At 41.9% G+C, this 14,568-nt stretch overlaps 1 long non-coding RNA gene across 1 annotated transcript in view; it reads right to left on the bottom strand.

The window, feature by feature from the left end:
* Window positions 1-389: 389 nt before the first annotated feature.
* The window catches only part of LOC135279606 (uncharacterized), a 72,214-nt gene continuing 58,035 nt past the window's right edge, over window positions 390-14,568 (bottom strand). The window contains exons 6-7 of the long non-coding RNA XR_010346834.1: window positions 8,925-9,030; window positions 390-529 (exon numbers count right to left, since the gene is read on the bottom strand). This is a non-coding gene — a long non-coding RNA (uncharacterized LOC135279606). The remainder of the gene's footprint in view (window positions 530-8,924; window positions 9,031-14,568) is intronic.

Raw genomic sequence — 14,568 nt, 5'->3', positions numbered from 1 at the left:
TGGCATATATGACTCTACAGAATTGGTACAGACTTATACTGATTTCAATTTTCTAGAATGCAGAATTAATTTGGGAAGAAGGTTATAAAGCACTTTGCTATTCAGTTGATAACATTATTAATAATGCAAAGATAGTATTTCTGTTCTGGATGTTCCCATACATTCAGGCAGGACTTTGTGAGACACCAAAGCTGCTTTGTGAAAACTTCCAAGGCTTTCTTTTTGCATCTCACATTTCTACACTTCTCAGAGCACCAGGAGAAGAAAGGAATCAGCATTTGAAGAAAAACAAAGACAGAGGATTGATGTGGAAAAGGGAGATCTCCAAAGCTGTTTCTCTGCTGTGAAGTCCCCTGGCACAGCTGTGGGGGTGACTGCAGCTCTGCAGTACCAGGGCATGGATTCTGCATGGGAAGTGCAAACTGAAGGTCCACAGCACCCTGGCACTCCTGAAACCTTCCACTCCCAGGCTTTGTAACTGCAGTGTGAGTTCTGGCACTACTGATATCTCATTTTCTTCAAGGCAGGACTATGGTGTAGGACAGAAGAACAATCATTTATTGTGATTCCTTAGGGGGGAAAAAATAACAGATTATTTTCTCTTTGTTATTTATTTACACTTATAGTTGGGAGTAATGATATTTCTTCCTATTCAGTTCTGATTTCAAGATAATGAAAGACCCATTTAAACTAAGTAAAAATATAATAATATCATAACAAATTAACAAGGATGGGTACTCCCTTATGGTAGGTACAGTACAGATCTAGACCAACAGGTAGTTCTTGTTCCAAAATGTAAAAAACTGATGAAGCAGAGGGAAGCAGGAAAAATACCAGAATATATTGTTAGTGCTGCCTATGAGACATAGAGAAATCCCCCCCCCCTTACCCTTACTTTGTCGTTATTTTAATTATTTATCTGGGGGTCTTCTAAGAGAGACAAAGAATTCAAAGAGTGAAAACTGAAATCACTGGGAAGAGTGGAATATGATCCTGGAAAGGAAATGAGGAGTCTGAGGCAGAAATACTCAGAGGAAAGCTGCTGGAAGCAGCAGTCAGTCAGCACAAGGGAGGATCTCCAGGAAAAACCCCAAAGCTTTATTGCTGTTACATCTCAAATGAAACTAATCCCCAGCTCAGATACACAAGTTACCCCATCTCAATTTACAATCACCAAAGCTTTTAAAAAGGTGTGCAAAACACTAAATATTTTAATTGCATTGGATTTAGGTAAAAAAAAAAGACCAGATTGTATCACTTCGTATTGTAAAGATCACATAAATTGTGCAAAGTGGAGTTAAGAGTTTGATTTACAGATTGCACAAACCCTATTTGAATGACAAAGTTTCCCTGGCAAAATAATTTATAGTGCCTTCCCTCACTGAAGTTCATCAACTACAAGTTCTTTTATCTGATTGTGAGGGTAAGAATCCTGTAATGCAGAAAATTCCTATTGTATGGCTTCATATAATATGAGACCAAATCATCGTTGTGGAAGGAAAGAGAGCCCAGCCCTGCTGAAGGAACTGCCCCAGACAAAATCTGCTTTGTGGAGTCCTGCCCAGCACAATTCAGCAAGTGGAAGAACAAGATCCAAATGCTCTTTGCATGGCTACAGTCAGTTTTTCTCCACAGATTTAAGTAGCTGGACCTTACCCTCCTATTTGATTTTTCTACTAACAATTCATATTAGTTTGGCTTTTCCAGCAAACAGCCATTTGACTGGGTAGGCATCACATTTCCACTACTTTGGTTTCAGTTTTTTGATAACATTAAATCATTGAATATTGTGTTTAAAAATTGGTTTGTTTTCTCCTAGTTAAAAAGAGTTAAATCTACAGAAATGTGAAGGGGAAATTATTCTTTGTGCCTATTTTTTTTTCCTCATGAGAATCTGAGATGTGGCCAAACAAACCCTACAGGATTCAGGCTGTGACATGGGCTGAGATTCCCATTCTCTTTCTGTGATGGGGGAAGGCCATTGCCACCATACAGGTGCCCAAACCCACAACACAGGTGTCCAAACCCACCACTGACCCAACACAGGTGTCCAAACCCACCATTCCCTGCTGGGAATTCTCTGGTGCTGTGCTTTGTGAGCAAACATCTGTATAACCACAGAGCACAGCTGTGCTTTTGGAGAACCATCAGAAGACCCTAAAAGCCTCAGTGCAGAGTAAATGGCTTCCTGATGTCCCCTTGGCTGGGAAGCAGGTTTTCCACGGGCACTGCCTGGTGACACCATGCAGGGACAGAGATCTGAGCCTGGGAAAGGCTCCTTGTGTCACTCTGAGCTTGGACAGCTCTGCCATCATAGCTTTCAGTGAAGAAGCTTTGGTTGCTTCAAAGAATCACTTCCAAACCTGTCCATGCTACAAAAATCAAAGAGCTTCCCGTTATTCCCTCTGTTAGACAGGATAACTCCACCTGTGTGCCCACAAAGGGCAGGGGCAAAGCTTGGTCCATCCACAATATTCAAGTCATGCTCTGCAATAAGTTACAAATGCTTTATTGAAAGGAAATTCACAGAGATGCCTCTGTGGTGTTTCCCTGCTGTGTACACACAGTGTATTATTCTTCCAGTCTCCTTTCTTCCCCCCAGGATAGACACATTCGTGTTCACATTTCAAAAATCATATAGCAATCCATGGCCAGTCAATACAAAAGAAGCAGAAAGATAAAACCATTGATCTGAGTGCACAGGCCTGATAAAGTTGGTGCCCTCAGTGACTGCAAAGCCTAAGCAAGCCAGAACTCAGGTGGTTTTCCTTTTAATTGTATTGTGCCTTCTCTGCCCTCCTCAGGAACCCAAAAACTACTGCCCTGCCAGTCCCTGTGCCCTTTCCCTTCATGGCTAGGAAAGCTCCACTGCAGTATATTTAAACTTCCTAAAGAAGCCTGCTGAATTAAGAGTATGTAATTAAAACCTTTCTCCTGATTAACAGGACTTTCATCAGGAAAATTTTAAGCACATTTCACTTTTCATCCTATGAATGTTGACGGACCTCCTTTATCAGGACATTAATTAACAGCAGGTGAGTGAGGCAGTGTGACTGTGACATGCTGCTACTGCTGCTTGCTTTCAAGGCTGCTTGGGAGACTTTCTCTCAGCTCATGGTTGAAATTGTCTTATCTCATACATTCCCAGGATTACTGTTTCATGTAAATGTCATTTCTGCTGTCCAAAACATTAAAAAAACCCACACCAGTGCACTCTAACTCCTGTCTCCTTCTGAGACATGAAGGAAGCTGAATGCTTTTGATCAAAGACAAGATCCCAACTTCAAAGTAACACCTCATCTGTAAATATATTACACCATGCTCTTAGTACAGGAAGGGAGACTCCTTTATTTTAAATAACCTGAGGCCAATACCTCGGGATTTGCCTGCCTTTGCAGAGTTTAATCCTGTTCCTCTGAATACCAACAGAAAATTAGACAAAAAGATTTTAGAGAACTTGGGCTCCAGTCTCCTCTTATTTATCGAAGTCCAATGAACCCATAACCAATCTTTCACTGGAAGAACACACAGCTTATGGTGGAATGAGAGAAGAACCTAGAAAAAAACTACAAAGTTCAGAAGCATCACAGATATTTTTAAACCTAAGACCTAAATCTTTCTTCTAATGACAGAAGAGAAACGACACATTACATGCCTGCAGATGCTCTACCACTCATTTGGCTGGAATCTTCTGACATTTTTTAGCCACAAGACACTCCTTGCATATGAAAAGAAAGGTTTGGGTGGGCACATAGGGTAAGTTTTACCCTCAGGTAATAATCAACAGTGCCAGTGTGAAGATGTCACTCCTGTCCCTATGCACTCTACAGGAAACAGCCCAAGACACTGAAATTAATGACATTTTCTGCACAAACCCCCATAATTCATTTATCTAGATATGGTTTTGAAATAATATAATTATCATTACATCTTATAAAAGAAATAAAATCCAGCCATCTGAAAGAATCAAATTTTAGTCTTCAGGAATCTGAATTTTGAGGTTATTCAAAGAAGTCCTGTTGTTCTACTAAAACATTCTGTTTCTCAAAAGCAGGAAAAAACTCCATTTACCTGATGTGAATACACAATGTTAGAGAAATGAGCAAAGTGTTCTTTCTAATTAGGGATTAAAACCTCTCAAGGTGTGCTGCTTCTCCTCTCTGAATATGGTTGCTGCAGTAAATGCAGAGGAGAAAGAGCTCAGAGTTCCTTCCCTGGGTCTGGGAAGGATCAGCTCCTCCCTGGTTTCCACACTAACATGTTCACTGCTGAGCAAAGTATAACCTTGTGTCAGAAATGTAGCTCTGCTCCCTTCCTTCCCACGCAGTAATGGAGTTTTCCCCTTTTAGTCCCTTTTTGGGACTAAATCAGAGGCCAGACAGAATGAAGGGAATGAAAAGCAGTTCTATTTATGGAAGGCCCTTCAGACATATTTTGGGCAGACAGAGCCCTCCCCCAGGGCCTACACCCAAAATGGACCATGGGTCACAGGTTTGCACACTTTTGTAAGTTTGGTCCATCTGCACATTGGGGGTTAATCTCCCAATTACAGCTTCAGCTAATGAAGTCATTTACCCCAAGTTTGCTGCTCCAACTCTTTTGTTTCCATCTCTTGGGGCCTGAGGCAGTGAGGTGTCCTTGATTCCAGGCCTGGAGAAGAATTGTGTCTGCCCAAAAGGGGAAAGCAGCAGCTCACACTGTGTGTGGAGTTTAGAGTTCTACACTAAAGAACTGCAGGATCACAGACAGATGGAAAATACAAAAGCTGAAATCCTGAGGCATCAGGAAGAGCCCAGCGCAGCGTGACCGAGATGCCTGCCCTGCACATCGGGATTGCCGTTCCCATTGCTCCAGGTCCTTCCCAGCTGCAGTGCCTCACGGCCTGCCCTGGGCAGAGCCAGCCCTGCAGCTCTGCCTGTCTCTGTGGCAGCACACACAGGAGTGTTCTGGTCCCTCGGGCTGGTGCAGGAGGTGCAGCCGGGAACGGGCAGCCCCGGCACTGCCCAGGCCCTGGGCATCCCCAGGGAGTGTTTGTTTGTGTTGGTGTGGTTCTGAGTCCTGGCCCAAAACCAGAGCCGTCCCAGGGGGCAGACCTCAGGCAAGGTGATTCCCACCCTTCTGTGCCAGCTCTGCCCAGCTAGAGTGGAACTTTCCCTGGTGTGCAGGTGCAGCACGTGGCAGGTTCCTCACTGTGGGAGCCTCCAGCCGTGGAACAGCCAGAACATCCCCCAGCCCTGCAGCAGAGGAGCTCACAGAGATGTCTCAGGGTGCACACCAGCCCAGCAGACACTCGTGTGGTTGTGCTGCACAGAGCTGACAGCCCTGTTTGTGCCATTAGCACCGAGCACGGATCCTCTCCCATGCTTGGCTGCATCCTGCCAGCTCCTGCCCCTGTCTGCACTGGAACTCCCACCACTCCCAGCAGGGGAAAATTAAACACTGCAGCAGGCAGAGAGGGAGTCTGCAGTTTGTACAAGCTCAGACTGAGCCTGAAAAGCTAAGGGCATACCTGAAAACACTTTTAAAATATATAAAATTCATGAATACTTTTCAGCAGGCAGCTGAGACATAAATATGTGTAATGAGCATGTAACAGACAACTTCCCTCTGCAGCATGGATATAGATCTGCTGCTGTTCCCTCCCTTGGAAGCAGACTGATTTAATGTGCTTTGCTTGGTAAGTCGCCCTCCAGCAAAATAAATTTGATTTCTGCTGCAATCAAAAGAATTTAAACAAAATCTCCTCTCAGTTCTCCTTAGGTTCATTTATCCAGACATCCATTTCTGTCTTCATTTTCAATACAGAGAAATTAAAAAGGGGTTTTTTGAGGCAATCTGTATGATTCTCTGAGGAGAGGTGTGAAGTCTGGTCTTGGATGGGCACATCTTTCACATGTCGTATTTCCTGAGCCTGTGCTTAAATGCAGCTCTCTCTGAATAAACCACTTTCCCAGTTATGGTTATTTTAATCTCTTTGTCTTCTAAAAACAAGAAAGGGAAAGGGAAAGGGAAAGGGAAAGGGAAAGGGAAAGGGAAAGGGAAAGGGAAAGGGAAAGGGAAAGGGAAAGGGAAAGGGAAAGGGAAAGGGAAAGGGAAAGGGAAAGGGAAAGGGAAAGGGAGTAGACTCTTTCCCACAGCTCTTCTGCCATGCCTAGTCAGGAATCCCAAGTACATCCTTCTCCAGGTAAAGGAAGAGAGTGGCAATGAAGCAAAATCAGCTTTTGGAAGATAGAGTTTTCATTCTAAGCCTGCAGTTGAAGACTGAAATAATTTTTCCTGCCAATTTTTAGCCCCAGCCTCGGTGCTCATCCAGCAGCAGTGTGGAATTGCAGAGGTGATGGACATCCTGAATTCCCCTTTCCCTGCAGGATGTCTCACTGCTTCATGCTCCACATAAGCATGAAAACCTTTGCAGAGAGAACAGCCTTTTGTTTAAAAAAGACAGTTGTAACCATCCTGCTCTCTTCACGATATTGAAACCATCAACATTAACCTCCTGCTACTTAGTTTTGTCACATGATTGATTAAACAATGGAATTTGGATACTTGCCATGAAAGAGAAGTTGGAAATCACTTTTCTTAAGTCAGGATCTGCACACTTTTTAGTGCATTGTGATAGTGCCATGTAACCATGACTTTCCACCAGTCATTAGTGAGCAAAGCTGTCTAACAGACCTGGCCACCACTGAATGCTCACACAGAACAAGTCATGAGTCTTTTTCCACTGAAGTGCTGCTGTCAAAATCTTAAAATGCTGAAGACAAGGACATCTCAAAGGATATTTCATGTGAAAAACAAGCTTCTTTTTCACCTACATTACTTAACAAATTACTTACTCTGTTCAATTCCCACCGAAAATTTAAAACACCATTTCTAATAAATTTTAAACAAATACATTGAAAATTTTATTTCCCATGAGAAATGTACCACTTGCAAAACTGCCTGTCACAAATTTAAAAAAAAATCACAAGGTGCTCAGAAAATACCAATTTAGCAAATGTTTCACACCACTACCTTCATTTCAGCAAATGTCCAACTTCGGCATGTGCTGTCACATATTTTATCCAGAATGAGAGAGATTCACCTGCCCATAGAGATCAGGCTTTGCAGACAGCTGGAGGAGGTCAGAGCACAGCTCTAAATCAAGGAATTTGAATCTGAAATCTTGCCCTGGTTTGGCATCTGACAACAATTTTTTAAAAAACAGGGTTATCAGAACCCTCAGGGAAGTGGGGCAAAGGCTCCATCACTTTTGGGAAGATTTATCCCACAGAAAAAAAAAAAATCCTCTGAAATCTGGGGAACTGTGAAAGATCTGCAGGAACTGGGAACTGAGGAGTCAGGCCATTCTGTTTCAGATCCAAAAAGTAAACCTGAAGTAGGTAGGAGTTTATTTGTATGATTGGTTGGTTTGCTTTAATACCTATTATTCTAATTGTTCCTCTATGAGAAAATTCTTAATAATTGCAGTTAATGTTGTGCAATAATGAAAGCCTTTCCTAAATTAAATTTCCCCAGAATATGTCTACCAAAGTTTGGCATCTCTCCTTTAAAGTCAGACATAATCTTGGAAAAGTGAGGTCACTGATTTGTTTCCTAATTGAACATTTGAGAATGAAGTTTCCATTGCCCAGTAATGGAATTGCCAGCCAAGTTCTTTTCCCCACCTCTCAAATATCTGATACTTCATCTTCCTGCAACAATGAAATCAGATTGTACTTGGAATTTTCCACCAGTATTCCGCATCTGTTTTCATAAAATATTTTACCCTCAATTTGGGTTAAAATTTATCTTAATTGTGCCAAATTATCAACAGGCCATCTTTTGCTTAAAATCTTTTTCTTCTCTCCCCTGTCATTTTTACAGGCAGCTCAGCAGATAATTTTATGCTACTGCAGTCACACAAGGCAGATTCTAATATTGATCTGAATTTTTCCCTTGAATATGATTTGCATTCCCAGCCTGATCTACTTTTTTTTTCTTCCCATAGAACATGATTTACATTCTTAGGTCTTGCTGCTTCATTTTAAAGCCATCTTGAAAAAGTCTCTTTCTAATCATCCTTCTAAAATTCATGTGGGAATAACTCTTCCTACTGATTCTTAGGAGAAGAAAATTTCAGATAAATTGATGCTATTCTTGCAGACTATAATGACTGGAAACTGTATTTGTTGATGGAAATTAGAGAATTTTTATAGCTTACTAATAATCCAGCCCTGGGACGGCTAATTACCAGGGCTTGCCAAGTCTGAATACTGAGGAGGTGCATTCAATCTTCCAGCTCCTGTGAACAGGGAAAATCAGCAGAAGCAGCCAAGGACCATCCTTGTGCCACAGCAATCTCCAGCACAAAAACCATTCCCACATGCAGAAAACAGAGAGATTTTCTTTGCATGGGTAGGTTGGGGAAAATTAATTTCCTCTTTCAGTTTGCCATCCCTACTGGAGGGGCAGATTGATCCCAGAGGGTTCATTCCATGGTCTCACCCCTTTGGGCTCTTGCCACCCTCCCAGGGTGCTCCCCTGGCTGGGCTGCTCTTCCACCACACAGGGAACTGCAGCATCCAGGTGACACATTCATTAAATCCACTGCCAGAACCTCAGGGCAGCCCATAAACGCTAAGTGGTTGTCCCATGCACTGTGTCCAAATTTAAAATAGCTCCAGGGCAAGAGTCAGTGATACTTTCTGAGTTCTTACTCCATTGTTCTAAGTTCACTCACTTTATTATCTCTGTTTCTAAAAGCACCTGTGTTTTAAATTTTGCTTTTGCTATAAAGAAAGACACCTGCTCAAAATTCTTTGTTAGGTTTGAATGACAAAAAGGAATTTACCTTGCAACTACACTGTTATCCTCTTATCATTATTACATTCCTCTTTTTCCACACTATTTTACTCACTAGAGGTAGTAAATATTGGACTTACAGTTTTGAACACTGCTGACATGTCACTGTTGTCCAAAAACACTGGAACAGGAAAACAGGAAACCACATTTCCCTTCAATTTTTTTGTAGTAGAATATCGTATCACACTGGAAAGACACAATGGGAAGGTTTTCTGCATTACTACTTACTTGATTTTAAGTTTATTATTACAATGTATGGGAAAAGGAAACTCAGATTTTAAGGAATTCCAGGCAGGACAGGCTCGGCCACACACACATGGTGACTGTCTCAGCAAACATCAAACATTGGACTGGATCTTGAGCTTAAAAGCTCCCCTAAGATGCCAGCATGAGAGTTGTAAATATATACTAAAACATGTTTAGCACCGTGCCCAATAGTTTTGTGACTGGGAGAAAAGACAGTACTTATGAAAAAACTCATATTACTTAAAGTATTACTGACCAACACACATGTAAGTGATAGGTAAATCTAGGACAATCTGTCATATTTCCTGCTTTTATTAACTGAGTACTATTTTTTTTCAAGCCAAATGAAGTTCCATTCATCTTTAAATAAACAAGAGATATTAGTAAATTCTAAGTTTCCCAAGCAATTTGAATAGTGCAGACATTTCTGCTGAGCTTATTCACCACTCACAGCTGCCTTTATGTACCAGCAGCAAAGGCAGGTGGGCTGAAGAGGAGCTGAGACTCTGAACTTTACAGAGGAAGGGAAAGGTGTCCCAGGACACTGATTTTGTGGGATTGGTAGGAAATCTTTCCCATCATCAGAAACCTTCTCTCAGTGTGCTCCCTTCAGCTGTGACCTCTGTGAGGCTGCTCAGCCATCAGTGCTTTGAGGGATGGAATTTGGTAGAGGAACCTGCAGGGCCCAGAGTGTTCACCTGAAAAAACCCTTTGATTGCAGGACATGCCCTTAACCAGATGACAAAACTGCAGCATGTGCTTTTAAGGTGGGATTCTTCATAAAAAACATAACTCTGGGCATTTACAGGGCAATGATTTTGCCATTGAACAAATAGTGAGCAATGCAAGGTGCTCGGAGTTTAGTCCAGCACCAGAATCAATGAGGTGATCTCACACAGCACTGCACTCTGCAGATTGCTCACTGCAAGTGAATCACATTTGCCTGTGCCATAATTGCCAGGGTTTGTGCCTTCCTGGGCCTGTGCTGGCCCAAAGAGAGCTGGAGCCCAGAGATGAAGCCAGGTGCCCTTTCCTCTGTGCAGGGTAAGAGATGCAGGAAGGGAGCTGGGATCAGGACTCCCCTCTGGAGATGCCCATCCTTGTGTTGGTTAGAGAATGACAGGGGGATTTTGCTCCTAAACTGTTCCATTTAGCAGGGACAAGCTTCTACCTGAGCATTCTTGGGGCTTGGGCTTTAAATCTGTGACATTTTTTACATCACCACTTCATTAATGATTTTGTCGATATGCTCCGAGTGTTTCCTGAGACCACAGAAACCAAAGTGCAATATCAGAGTATCACTTTTTCTTTTCAAAAGCACAAAAATTAACATTTGGCTACAGCTACACCACAGAGTATTTCTGATTGTTTCTTACTGTTTCAGTAAATTCTGATTACTGCTGTTCTGATTACTGATCTAGTTTCTCATTGCTGTTGTTATGACCTCTGCTCTTACATATATAAGGTTTTTTTTTCCTCCTTCCTTTTCATCCAGAGCCATTTTTTGGTGTTTTTAAAGCTGTGGCTGCCCATGTCTATGCTTTTGTTTCCTGGTTCTGTGCCACCTCTTGGTGGATGGAGGTCATATAGATTTTTTTTATTTGATTTTTTTATTTGATTTTGAGATGCTTGCTTACCTCACTATTTTAAGGTTTCAAGAAAATCCTCTCCTCCTCTAGCTATCATAACACAATTAATGGGCTGATTTTCTACAAAGGTCAGTCCTTTGAGCAGAGCAGGACAAGCATGGGAATAGAAATGAAGCCAGTTAACTGCCCCCATATCTCAGTCAAAATACACTGCACATTTCTGAAAAGGCTTTATCCTGCTGATCAGATTAGGAGGGAGACCTAATCCTCTGAAATACCAATTGCCCAAATACTTCCCAGGTAACCAGCAATAGGACAAGGGGAAACAGCCTCAAGTTTCACCAAGAGAGTTTTGGATTGGATATTGGGAAAAATTTCTTCACTAAAGGGATGGCCAGACATTGGAAGAGGCTCTTTTGTTCAGGAGGGAATTTATATGTCATATATATGTCATCACATACATTATTTTTATTTATTTTTATAGGTATATGTAGATAGACATAAAATACTAAAAATACAGCAGCTACATACCTGAATATGGCAACATAGGGTTGCTGTTTGCTATGTGTCAGCAGTTTTTAGGAAATCCAGGGATTCTGGAAGAGTTTTAATCCATGCAGTTGGTAGTCTCACATGTCAGCCCATCTGCATTAGTGGCACACCAAGGCTTTGCCAAGAATTAAAATATCAAAAGTCTTTTGGCACTTCTGAAATCATCTACAGATTTGACACTTGAGAGTACAGTTGCTTGAGGGAAAAAATGAAAAAACAACACTCTTCTAGAGCAGCATCAGAATAATTTCAGAAACAGCTCTTAATTTGCTATGATGCATGGAGGGAAGAGAGGGGCTAAGGCCCCAGCAGCTAAATATTCAGTTTAGAGTTTGAAAAGGCTCCCAGAGCTGCTTGTTGCCCTGTCTGTGCATTATACAACAGCTCTGGAGAGCAGCCCCAGGGCAGGCTGGAGCCATCAACTGAAGGAGGGAATTCTCATCTCCAGGCAAAGCCAGAACTGCTGCTAATACCAGAATTCTCACAATGCACCACCAGAGAAAGAGGCTGGCTGCAACAGGGAGGTGTGAGAGACAAGGCATGGGGTTCTCTCTAAAATATGCAGTGATAATTCTGTTCTTGCAAAAAGAGAGAAGTGTTAGGAATTACTAGATTAGAAGACTTTTAATAACCTTCAAAGAGGGAGTAAAAACAGGGCATGGAGAGGATGCCTTCAGTATGAAAAACAAATTAGATTGATACATGTAGTTAGGAAGATAATCTATTTTAATTTGGAAAAAAAGCTATGAACACTTGGTACATTCCCTAAAAGTGATTTTCATCTGCTTCAATGGTAGCAAAGTTGCTTCTAGGAGATGTAGTTAGATCTTTGTTAGATCATAAAATGTAATATGAATGTAGTAAATATAATAAAATTAATCCTGACCTCATCTTCTACTAACTACCCTTGTTTTCTCCTATCTTGTGGTCTAAAAATTAGATTGGACCTTATAAATTTATTAATTGCTATTTGAAAAGACATTTTAAGCCTCTTAACCTGAGTTCAAAAGAGCACTAAAAGTATCCTTCAAACATCAGGAAGAGATGACTTTGTAGATATGAAAGGTTCTAAAATTACATTCGGTCACAGAGCTCATATAAATTTAGATAGAACTACCATATTTCAAGACTTAAAGAAGGGTGTAATTCCATTTTAAGCACAGAAAATACATGTTGATATTTTCATATCAAGTTCCTTGCAACTTTGTTCTGTTCCTCTGTCACTTTGTCCATGCAGAGCTCGTTTGTTGCACACATCCCCCGGAGCAGGGCTTGCTCTGCTCTGTTCTTCCCCTCATCTGAGGGAGGTTCAACACCAGGGAAACAGCAGCAGCAGCACTGACCCTAAATGGCTCCTACAGCCAGAGACAGACACGGAGACACAGCCCTGGCTCCTGCTCTGGGGACACTCAGCCAGCCCAGGGACAGAGGAGCTGGGCAGATGGAGAGCTGCCCTGTCCCCCTGAGCACCTGCCAGACCCAGCAGAGGACAAACCCATGGCAGAGGCAGCCCATGGTGTGCTGAGGTGGGAAAACCATCTCCAGACAAGCTCCATGGCCAGCAGTACACAGCAACAGGGAATTGCATATTTAGACTTACTCGAGTTTTCTGAGGCACAAATTAGCACTTTTAAGAGCTGATCTTTTTCCCAATTGACTTTAATCAAGTGCTTCAGAAGCTGGAAAATGTTTTAAGTGAATAGAGCTCCTAAGTAGAGAGCCCAGGGAGCAGGATAGCAGCAATTTTGTACTCTCTTTCAATGGCTTTGCTTTGCTTTTTTGCTTTGTTATTGCATTTTTACAGTTTTCAACACAAAAGAAGCACCACAGCTGTAGGTTTCACAAACAAAATGAGAGGTACAGGCAGAAAGAGACCCTGAGGGGACAAGTTCAAGGGAAAAATTAAAAATGTTTTCTTGACAGTGTCAACCTGATGATCTCTTAAGTGTCCACTGTGCTCTGATCTCTAATGCACTTCATGAAGACAAGAGACTGATATTCTCTAAATGACAGAATCCCTTTGTTTTCCAATATATTGTATGAAAACAAAGTCACTTTTTATTTATAAATAATACATCAGGAAAAAAGAACCATCACACTTCATAATATATGTCTTAAAGAGGTTTAGTGACATAACTCAGACAACACCAGCTACATTTTAAGGCAAATGGGCTTGGGAATTGGATTAAAAATCTGCCATGAAACTAACACCCTGTCTATATCTGCATGACAATGCCAGAGAAAAACCTGAGAGAATTTCCTCATAGAAGGCTGATGAAGGATCTGTTTTGTTGGCAAATATACTGAATTTATCCAACCAGGGTTTCTGTAGCACCTTCTCCCAGTGCCTCCTGAGCCCTGTTCATCCCCTCCCTCACCTGTGTCCCACTGCTGACTCCCTGCCCTGCTCTGGAGCTGTGAGCCCAAAGCCACAGGAGCAGCCCTGCTTGTTTTACCTCTCACAGTCTGTGCTGCTGCCACAGGGAGTGGAAATGGTCAGGAAATGGTGGGGAAGGGCTGCTTGCTGCTGGCAGAGCCGGGAGCCCCCGCTGAGGCTGTGCCCACCCTGCAGAGCAGCACTGCTGGCATTCAGCACAGCCTTGCCCCAGCACCAGCCAAACAAACCCCCCGTATCTGATGCTGCTCTGCCTGAACAAATTAGTCTGGGTTTTCTCTCAGAAAAGAGAGGAAAGGTAGGAATCAGGTGACCTCACATTGCCATCACTTCTGCTGCTTGACAGTGCCAGGAAGCAACTCCTACAACCACGGGACTAAAAGTGAAAAAATCCTTATTATTACCAAAAAACTGAGTCTTCCAAAAACTTACCTGCAAAGTGATTTGGGAAAGGCTCCTTTCTCAAAACACAGAATGTCTTTCATGAACTTGTGGGAATAAAAGCAGGGACAGAGCTGACAGGAGTAGTGACCAGGAGTTCAGTACAGTCACTGTGCCCAGTGGAGACTGGGAATCAGAATTCCACCACAACCCCAAAAGTGTCTTTTGAAGTCATTAGGATTTAACAGTTAATAGAGAGATTTGTTTGATAGCTAGATGCAGCCAGATAAAAAGCCATTCAGTTACAATTTCCCATTATTTTGCCTGTAACACATTAACAGCATACTTTGATGCATTTTTATATCCAAACCTGTATAACTGAAAGTGAAAAAATTCAATTCACCCACTTCAGTACATTTAAAAAAGAATACTGGGTTCTCTTTTAATAACAAATGTGCAAATAGTCATGACTTTGAACTGAAAGGATGAAAGATTTAAGTGAAAACCGAGGAATCAGTGATGATAATTTTCTATGTTATCAATTTTAATACTTACACAATA

Source organism: Passer domesticus, chromosome 12 (assembly GCF_036417665.1).
Source record: "Passer domesticus isolate bPasDom1 chromosome 12, bPasDom1.hap1, whole genome shotgun sequence".
Taxonomy (NCBI): domain Eukaryota; kingdom Metazoa; phylum Chordata; class Aves; order Passeriformes; family Passeridae; genus Passer; species Passer domesticus.
This window is presented reverse-complemented; position numbering and strand designations above follow the sequence as displayed.